The sequence below is a fragment of the Loxodonta africana genome, chromosome 8 (genome assembly GCF_030014295.1).
Source record: "Loxodonta africana isolate mLoxAfr1 chromosome 8, mLoxAfr1.hap2, whole genome shotgun sequence".
NCBI classification, from domain to species: Eukaryota; Metazoa; Chordata; class Mammalia; order Proboscidea; family Elephantidae; genus Loxodonta; species Loxodonta africana.
Window position 1 is genome coordinate 37,117,717 of NC_087349.1, and position 9,585 is coordinate 37,127,301.

A 9,585-nucleotide genomic window follows, 5' to 3' on the forward strand; every position below is an offset into this window, starting at 1 on the left:
AAAATGTTCTATTACAATTAAAAGCCAAAGTATTAATTATAATGAATGATTATCAAATTTGTAGATAAAAATTATGGAAATAAAGCTGAAAGTTTAATTATTTGAAAATATAATAGAACCTCATTAAATGCTTTTATAAGAATAAAATTACTCACAATTGGCACTAGTTATGGAGGCAAGTCCCTTGTGCAGTTATCTGACAGCCTCCAGCTATGGCACCTTTGATTTGCCTTAGTGTTTAAGCTGGGATACACTCTTCCCAGAAGCTCCCAGCTAGTGATTCCAAGGCAAGGCTACCAGGGCCTAGCCATTTCTGCTCAATAAGCATAGGACTCCCCTATGGACAAAATTTGCACCAAAATGCCATGCTGGGCTGGTTAAGACCTTCCCAGCTGTATTGTACTCTAAGTCTCTTCTTACCCTAATTTCCTTCCTTCCTACTGTTTCGTAGGTGCCAGACCCGCATTGTGGTCTGAAGGCTTTCCTTGCTTACTCCTGCTCCCTCTTCCACAGGTATTTTCCCCCAAATAAATCTCTTACACTTCTACCTGTCTTGGCATGTGTTTCCTGGAAAACCTAAACTGGCAGAAAATGATAGCATTCACGTTCCATTTAATTGACAACGTAAAGAGTCAGTGTTTTATTTTACATATGTTACCTCCAGGCCTCCACATATACAATTTTAAAAATAATATAAATTTTTAAACATTGAAAAATATTCCTAGATCACCATAGGCAATTGTTGCAAATACTGTGTTGTGGAACCACAAATAGGAACACAAGAGAAGCAAGAAAATAGATTATCTGGCACAACTGAAAAACGACACTTTATTGTGCAGGAGTCTATTGCGTTCAAGTTATCTGAAAAGAAACATTTGACAAGTTAACGAATTTGTCTTCCAGCTCCTAAGCTTTTCTGCTACTTATATCCTCACACCAAGTAAGTGTCCACAGTGTCTGCAGCAGTAAAAATACACAAACCTTCAGAGCGTTCAGAGGTGATCACCTGCTGTGTAAAGGACTTATGGCAAAAGACGTGGATAAGTGTTTCCCTGGTCCTGAACATTATTAGCCCTGATAATAGATGTTTAGGGTACAGGTGTACTACGTTACAGCTGAGCTCTGGATCCCAACGTCAGAGGCACTTTTCTGTTCTTTAATACATTTACGTTTTCTGTGTTTGTGAATGTGTGAATTATGTTTTCTGTGTTTGTGTAGTGAACTCTGGTGGCATAGTGGTTAAGTGCTATAGCTGCTAACCAAAAGGTCAACAGTTCAATCTTTGTGTTTTGTGTACGTTTTCTGTGCCTGTACAGCACGGAGCCCAGGACAGGCAACCATCTGCCTGCATCTAAGGATGGTGCTGACAGTGTCCTGAGACTAACAGAGGAAGGCAGCCACAGCAGCTCCTGAGCACGGGGAAGCACCTGGTGGCCAATAATATCCAGTCACGCTTGTCTGCACCTGCTCCTTAGCTGGCTCCAGCTTACAGGAAAGCCAGGATAACAAGTTCTTGGAAAAAAATGTTTGTCGAAGGAATACTTGAAGAATCAATGAACCCAGCCAAACCCAACAATTCCCCTGATATGACTTCTCCGTGCTCCCTACACATTTTCTCCACTTTTCTTTAAAAAGCCTCCTATAAAGCCTCTTCCTATATGAATTCCTTCCCATTTAAGAAGTGGAAAGCAACTGTACCCTAATACTATCACTTGCTTTTCACTTCTAGAAGTGGGCTAGTCACAAAGCGATTAGGTCCCAAATCAAGATTATTCTATACTGTAAAAAGCTCTAAAAGTGCAATTCTATATTTCTTTTGGTTTTATCATAAAAATCCCACGGCCCACTAAGATGGAATGAGAACATATTTATCCTCTTACCCTAAACAACTAGACAAATGCACAAAATACATGAAACAACTATTTTCATACATTGGACAATAGGCAACAAAGGACCATGATCTCCGAGAGACGGGAAACGAGCACGGTGAGCCTTACAACTGCACCGGCTTACAGCCTGGAGGCAGTTTCCTGGCTGTGGTACAAGGAGGGGAAACCTAAATAGAGCCCAGCAGTCTTGCTGAACCAAAAAGCAGGTATTGGCCAAAACCCAAAAAACCAAACCCACTGCCGTCAAGTCGATTCGACGACTCATAGCGACCCTACAGAACAGGGTATAACTGCCCCATAGAGTTTCCAAGGAGCGCCTAGCAGATTCGAACTGCTGAACTCTTGATTAGGAGCTATAGCACTAAGCCACTATGCCACCAGGGTTTCCCGGTACTGGCCCCGGCAAGTAGAAATTTTAAGACAAAGTACTAGACAGGAAGGATCTGTAGAGAAAGAGAATGCTTTGGAGATCTGCGGAGGAATATCCTCAAGGTGTGGCCTGAGTACTGCTCTTCCTGCCTCGGGAAACAGCCTGAGGCCAGAAAAAGAACCACCGAAAATGAGAAGATAGAATAATTCACAGAGTTTACCCAGGACTGGGGCCCCAGTGCCGCAGTGGTTAAGAGCTCAGATGCTAACGAAAAAAAGTTTGGCGGTTCAGATCCACCAGCTGCTCCTTGGAAACTCTATGGGGCAGTTTTATTCTGACCTATAGTATAGGGTCGCTATGAGTCAGAATCCACTCGATGGCCACGGGCTTGGTTACGGTTTGGCTGGAAATGATCTGAGTTTCATAAACCACAGCAAAAAGGTTTTGTCATACACAGAGCATTAGGTAGGCTCCTCAAAAGTATACCACCTTATGAGTAGGCCTAAACTGTCCGTAGACCAAAGGCAGTTGGTCTGCTCTACAAAAATTTAAAGGCAAGATTTGAAAAGATCCAACTGATTCCAAGTACCTTAACTTCATGCCAGAACAAAACCCAACACTACTTACAAGCATATAACAAAATCAAGCATTCAGAAACGTAAAATTCACAATGTTCAACATCCATTCATAAATTGCAACGCATGAAAGAACAGAAAAATATGATCCACAACCCGGAAAAAAGGCAATTTAAAATAGTAACTATTTAGTTCGATAAATGAGAATTTACAAATTTACTGAAAGATGAAACATATTGAAACAATGAAAAAGGACCTGTAGATTCTACAGATTCAGTGCCTGCAAGTATGTCTTGAAAACTGACCTACTACGAAGAACTTTTTCGAGGATTTTTAGAAGATTCCTAAGCTTACGGGACCTAAGGTGCTTAACAAATATTCAGTATTTGTTACTATGTAAACAAAATAATTTGGAAACCTTGGTGGCGTAGGGGTTAACTGCTACAGCTGCTAACCAAAAGGTTGGTAGTTCAAGTCTGCCAGGCGCTCCTTGGAAACTCTATGGGGCAGTTCTACTCTGACCTATAGGGTCGCTATGAGTCGGAATTGACTCGAAGGCTATGGGTTCAGTTCGGTTAAACACAATAATTTATTAAAGTCAAGACCATCTGTCACATAATTATTTTTAGAAATATAAAACTCCAGTGCCTTTGTGGTAGAAAGCCCTTATGATGATGCCTAATGATTCCCACTGCCTGATATTTATACCCTCATGAAATCCATCCCCTTGAAAATAAGATGGATTTATTGGCTCACTTCTGATGAACAGAAAGTGGCAAGAATAATAGGATGTCACCTTTGAGATTAAGTTATAAAAAGACTGGCTTCTGTCTTGGGCTCTCAATCTCTCGACTCTTTCTCAATCCTGGCTGTAGAAAAAAGAAGTTGCTACTTCATGAGGCAGCCCTGTGGAAAGCCCAACCGGTGAGGGAATGAATGTCTCTCAACAACCACGTGAGTGAGCTTGGAAGCAGATACCCACCTGAGCTGTTGTATGAGACCACAACCCCAGCTGATAACTTCACTGCAACCTCACGAACAACGTTGAGCAAGAGGCACAACTTTTTAAGCTGTGTCCAGATTCCTGACCCTCAGAAACTGTGAGATAATAGATGGTTGTTGTTCTAAGGCACTAAACGTTGGGGTAATTTGTTACAAAGCAATAAATAACTAATACAAAAATTATTCAGCAGTTTCAATATCTCGTTAATGAATAAATCCTGAAGTTCCATTCTAAACAACATAGGGAAAAGGAATTCTATTTGCTACTTTGTGAACCATAGTTTCATGGATCAGCCAACTTATCAACATGTGGCAAACTCTTACATGGAAATTCAAAATCTGTAATTATTTAGCACCATAAATTATTAAATCATTGTCACCAATGATACAGAGGATAGAGAACCTGGAACCCAAGTAACAACTACATTATACAACCCTTGTTTCATAATCTTAGAGAATTATTAGGTACTTTTAAACATACTCAAGAGAAATAGCTATAATTGCTGATGTTAGGTTTAAGTAAAACAGTTTTCTACCCACACAAATTATACGATGACTCAGTAGTTCTCCCACTGAATAGAGCCACACACAACCCTTTGGCAATCTGGCTAATATAACACCTTTGGGACTAATAACCTAGGGTTCCCTGGGACCTAATAATTGTATTGGACTAATACTTATAGCTCCTGCTGGCTAAATAATAACATCTGGGCTGGAGTCATGAGATGGGGATGATGATAAAAATAACATTGGTAGAATAATTTAGATTATATAATATTGTTTGTCATTCATACTTCATTTGTTTCTCACTAAAACTCCTGTATGTAGATATTATTTTTATTATTAACCCCTTTTACCATGCTGCATTCTATACTATGCATCTAGGACAAAGTTGGATAACTCTAGAACTCAAGGACAGTTTGCCACAGGGTCGCTATTGATCCTTTAAGATACGAAATGTCTGCACAAAAAATAAATAGGTCCATCTTAATGAGAAAACTCCTACTACCTTACCGCTTTCCCAACCTACCCTTGGCTGGAGGTTGTTTCTATTCCACATGCTTGAGAATTTTTCTTGGGTTGCTTTACTCTGGCTTAATGAGCCAAATTCTCTGAGCCAACGGCTATCTTCCCCGCCAACCTCATAAATAGAATGGACCATATTTGTTATGGGAAAAGGCAGTCCAATGACATGGTAATGAGTGTCTACTGTTGAATTTTCATCTCCTGCAGAAATTTATGGCCCATTCACCACAGCATCATAAACAGCCTAGAAAAAGAAGCAGTAGATACTTTCCTTCCGTCTGGAAATTGATGTGTAGCCAAGAGGTAGCATACACACATTCACATCTGCCTAAAGCAGGGTGTAAAATGTGCCCATGAATCAAACCTACTCTAGTATTTTTAAATCACAGAAAGTCAGAACTAGCTGCAAGAGGCAGGCTCCTGTGGCAGCAGCTGCATGCTGCTGAAACATGGGCCTTGATTTGTCGTTGCTGCAGTTCCTTGGCTGGATGTTCTCTGAGGGTCTTTCTGGCTCTAATATTGTAAGATTTGTGAACCAGCTTAGTGGGTTTAAGGAATCCTCTTAAGCTGTGTCAGTCATGTGTTGGATCCTTGGTGTCATCTGATACTTTTCATGGGTGCTTTGGATTGGATACAGAGTGCGCATGGGAAAATATTATAGTATACCTGTGACCTTCAGGGAGTCATCAAAAGCATTTGGAAAAAAGAAAAAATATATATATATTTATTTAAAAAAACAAAAACAAAAACAACCTGGGTTACCAAATAACGTGCTATGGCAAAGATCACTAGTGGTCCCTCAATTTGCATTCTCCCCTATTCTCTTTATATTAAAACCAAACCAAACCCATTGCCGTTGATTCTGACTCATAGTGACTCTATAGGACAGGGTAGAGCTGCCCCATAGAGTTTCCAAGGAGCACCTGGTAGATTTGAAATGCCGACCTTTTGGTTAGCAGCCGTAGCACTTAACCACTACACCACCAGGGCGTCCTTCTTTATATTAGAACTCCTAATTTTATGCTAGAGCCCTGGTGGTACAGTGGTTAAGAGCTCACCTGCTAACCAAAAGGTCAGCAGTTCAAATCCACCAGCTGCTCCTTGGAAACCCTATGGAGCAGTTCTACTCTGTCCTTATAGTGTTGCTATGAGTCAGCTTGAAGGCACCAGGTTTGGTTTTGGTTTAATTTTAGGCTGGGGACATGAGCAACTTAAACAAAGGTATTTCTCAGTAACTTACTGGTAGGTGTGGTCATGTGCCTAAGTTCTGGCCAATGAGATGTAAGCAGAAGTGTTATGTGTAACATCTGGAAAGTGTTCTGAGGCTGGAATACAAACAAGATGATTGGAGTACAAGCAGTCATTTTGAACCATGAGGAAGAACTTGTATGTTGAAAATGGAGGAGTAACAAGTTACAGAAACATTGGAGTGCTATACCAGCCCTGAACTATATCCACGTTTCATTCATATGACAGAGAAATACACCGCTATCTTGTTTAAGTCACTGTCATTTTAGAATTTCTGTCATTCACAGCAGAACTAATCTCATTGACAAAACAGTAATATTTGAATCCCTTTTAATAAAATGAGGTAGGTAAGTATGCATACATGTGTGTGTGCTCAAGTTCGGTCCAGCCGCCCAACATCCATTCTTCTATTTTTAGGGAATTGGCTCCCTTCCACTGTGTGAAGTCATGTGGGATGATCAAAGTAGGGACCTATTCTCCCTCTAATGAATCCAAGGGGACCCCTGCAGTTTCCTTTCATCATATCCTTCTTACCACCCTGTTTTAGTGGAGGGCAAGTTAGAGTTTCTTAAAGCTCAATTCAATCCTCTCCCCATTTTTTCCTTACAAAGGAATTTATCATCCACATCTCTGCTACATCTATAAAGAGATGACAGACAAAACACATCTCCAGCCTGAACCTCTCCTCCGAATTCCACACCCATGTTTTCGTCAAGACCTAGTTGGAAATAGGTAATACTACTACACTCTGTCTTGGTCATCTAGTGCTGCTATAACAGCAATACCACAAGTGGATGGCTTTAGCAAATGGAAGTTTATTCTTTCACAGTCTAGTAGGCCAGAAGTCCAAATTCAGGGCACCAGTTCCAGGGGAAGACCTTCTGTCTCTGTTGGCTCTGGAGGAAGGTCCTTTGTCATCAATCTTCCTCAGGTCAAGGAATTTCTCAGTGCAGAGACCCTGGGTCTGAAGAACACACTCTGCTCCTGATACTACTTTCTTGGTAGTATGAAGTCCTCTAGTTTGTCCGTCTGCTTCTGTCTTTTATGTCTCAAAAGGATTGACTAATCTTATAGATTGAGTTCTGCCTCACTGACATCATAGAGGCAAGATTTACAACACATAGGACAATTATATCAGACTACAAAATGGTGGACAATCACGCAGTACTGGGAATCATGGCCCAGCCAAGTTGACACACATTTTTGGAGGACACAATTCAATCCATAACATACTCAGGCCGAGGTACTTGGGGAGAGTTTAATAAAGGAAATTTACATAGGAGTGGGAAGGGTATAGGGAAATTATAAGGAATAGTGCAGTATTCTGGAACAAGCTAGAGCAGGGCCAGAACCTGATTAGGGTGGGATTTATGAGGAGGGCTTTGTGGAAAAGGTTGCCTGACAGGAGCTGTGATGTTTGGTCCAGGGATGCAGCCAGCCCACACCACCCCTGCAGAGCAGGAGCCAGGGAAATAAAGATCCACCTCACTCTCTTTCCTCCTCTAATCTCCTGCCAGCGCTCCCCATTGAACTAATCCAATATGAAGCCAGAAGGCAAAGGGAGCTCTTTGGTGCAGGTCAGCCTCCAAGGGCAGAGAGCAGTGGGGAGAAGGGAGGAGAATGGGCCTGCAGGAGAAAACAGAAAATGTGCAGCAAATCCCATTTACACCATTGTTCACTTAACATCTTTTGGATTCCTCAAGGCACCTCAAATTCAGCATGCCCCACATCAAACTGTCTAACCCTTCCCCGGATTTATTCAACTTAGTCCTCTTTCATTGTCCCCAGCCTTAGGAAATGGCACCATTACCAACTTATTTATGCAACCCAGAAACCTGAAAATTATCCCTGTACACTTCCTTTCTCTTTCCCTTCACTGTCATTCTATTGCCATTCAAGTTCGTTTTATGTAACTTAAGTACAGCAAAATAAAACAAAGCCAAGCAGAAGCACCGCCCTCTCCTGGTACTTCTACTCTTGAGAAGAGAGAGGCAAGCAAAGCAGGCCAGCTTGGGAAAGACTGTAGAGGCGTTCCTGCCACCCCCTGCAACTGCAGGATCCCTGTCTGTGGCCACTCTGTTCTTTATTCTCTCTTGAATCCCATGATCACCCTGAAATCCTTCCAGTAAAGTATCTTTTTGCTTCAGTTAATGAGCATTAGTTTTTGCCACTTAAACAAGAACTTTAACGAATAAAGACAAAATTTTTAATTGGGAAGCTAACAGAAAAAGTACTTGCTTCTCAAACATGTCACCACTCTTCAGAAACTATAAAACGTGTGAGACTCTTCTTTATTTTTAAAGTATCTACTCCAAATAAAAATGATGGAAATAACTTTGTTATGGAAAACACTGCTATGTATAATTTGATCATAACATATGCCCACATGTTACCAATGTGAGGAGGGGGTTACAGGTGATTTGCATTTTCTCCTCTGGGTCTTGGTTCCCCATCTTTTCTACTGTGAGTACATATTACTTCTGTAATTGAGTTTTACAAAATAAATAAACATTACTTTAAAAAACTCATATACATGCAAAAGCTGGGCAATGAATAAGGAAAACCAAAGAAGAATTGATGCCTTTGAATTATGGTGTTGGCAAAAAATATTGAATATACCATGGATTGCCAGAAGAACAAACAAGCCTGTCTTGGAAGAAATACAGCCAAAGTGCTCACTGGAAACAAGGACGGTGAGACTTTCACTCACCTACTTTGGATGTGTGTCAGAAGGGACTAGTCCCTGGAGAAGGACATCACGCTTGGTAAAGCAGAGGGTCAGCAAAAAAGAAGACCCTCATCAAGATGGACTGACACAGTGGCTGCAACAATGGGCTCAAACATAAGAACAATTGTGAGGATGGTGCAGGACCTGATAGTGTTTTGTTCTGTTGTACATACGGTTGCTATGAGTATGAATCAACTGGACAGCACCTGACAATATTAAAAATAAATAAATTACAGTGTATTAATGCTGGAATACAACATTTCTGGGTGACACTGGGCTTCTAACTGAAAGATTGGTGGTGTCAGCCACCCAGAGGCACCTCAGAAGAAAGGTCTGGCTGCCTTCTGAAAATATCAGCCATTGAAAACCCTATAGAGCACAGTTCTACTCTGGCATACATGGGATCATCATGAGTTGGAAATGACTCCACAGAAGCTTTTTTTCTTTTTCGGTTTTTTGATGTTGGAATAATACTAAAGAAGCTTTGATGCTGCATACCAAGGCAAATATCAAGAAAGCAGCTAATGAATTGTATTAAAAAACAAAACTACACAACACACACTCAGATGGTAGTGAGGGAGCTCATTCAATAAACACTTATTCACTTATTGAGTGTCTACTATGTGTAGACACCTCACAGGTCTTGGAGATACAAATGAATGTAACATGGCCTTCGTTCTTGAAGCTCTTAGAGTATTGTGTGGGGTTTCTCAAGGTGTGGCCTGTGGACCACCTGCATCAGAATCA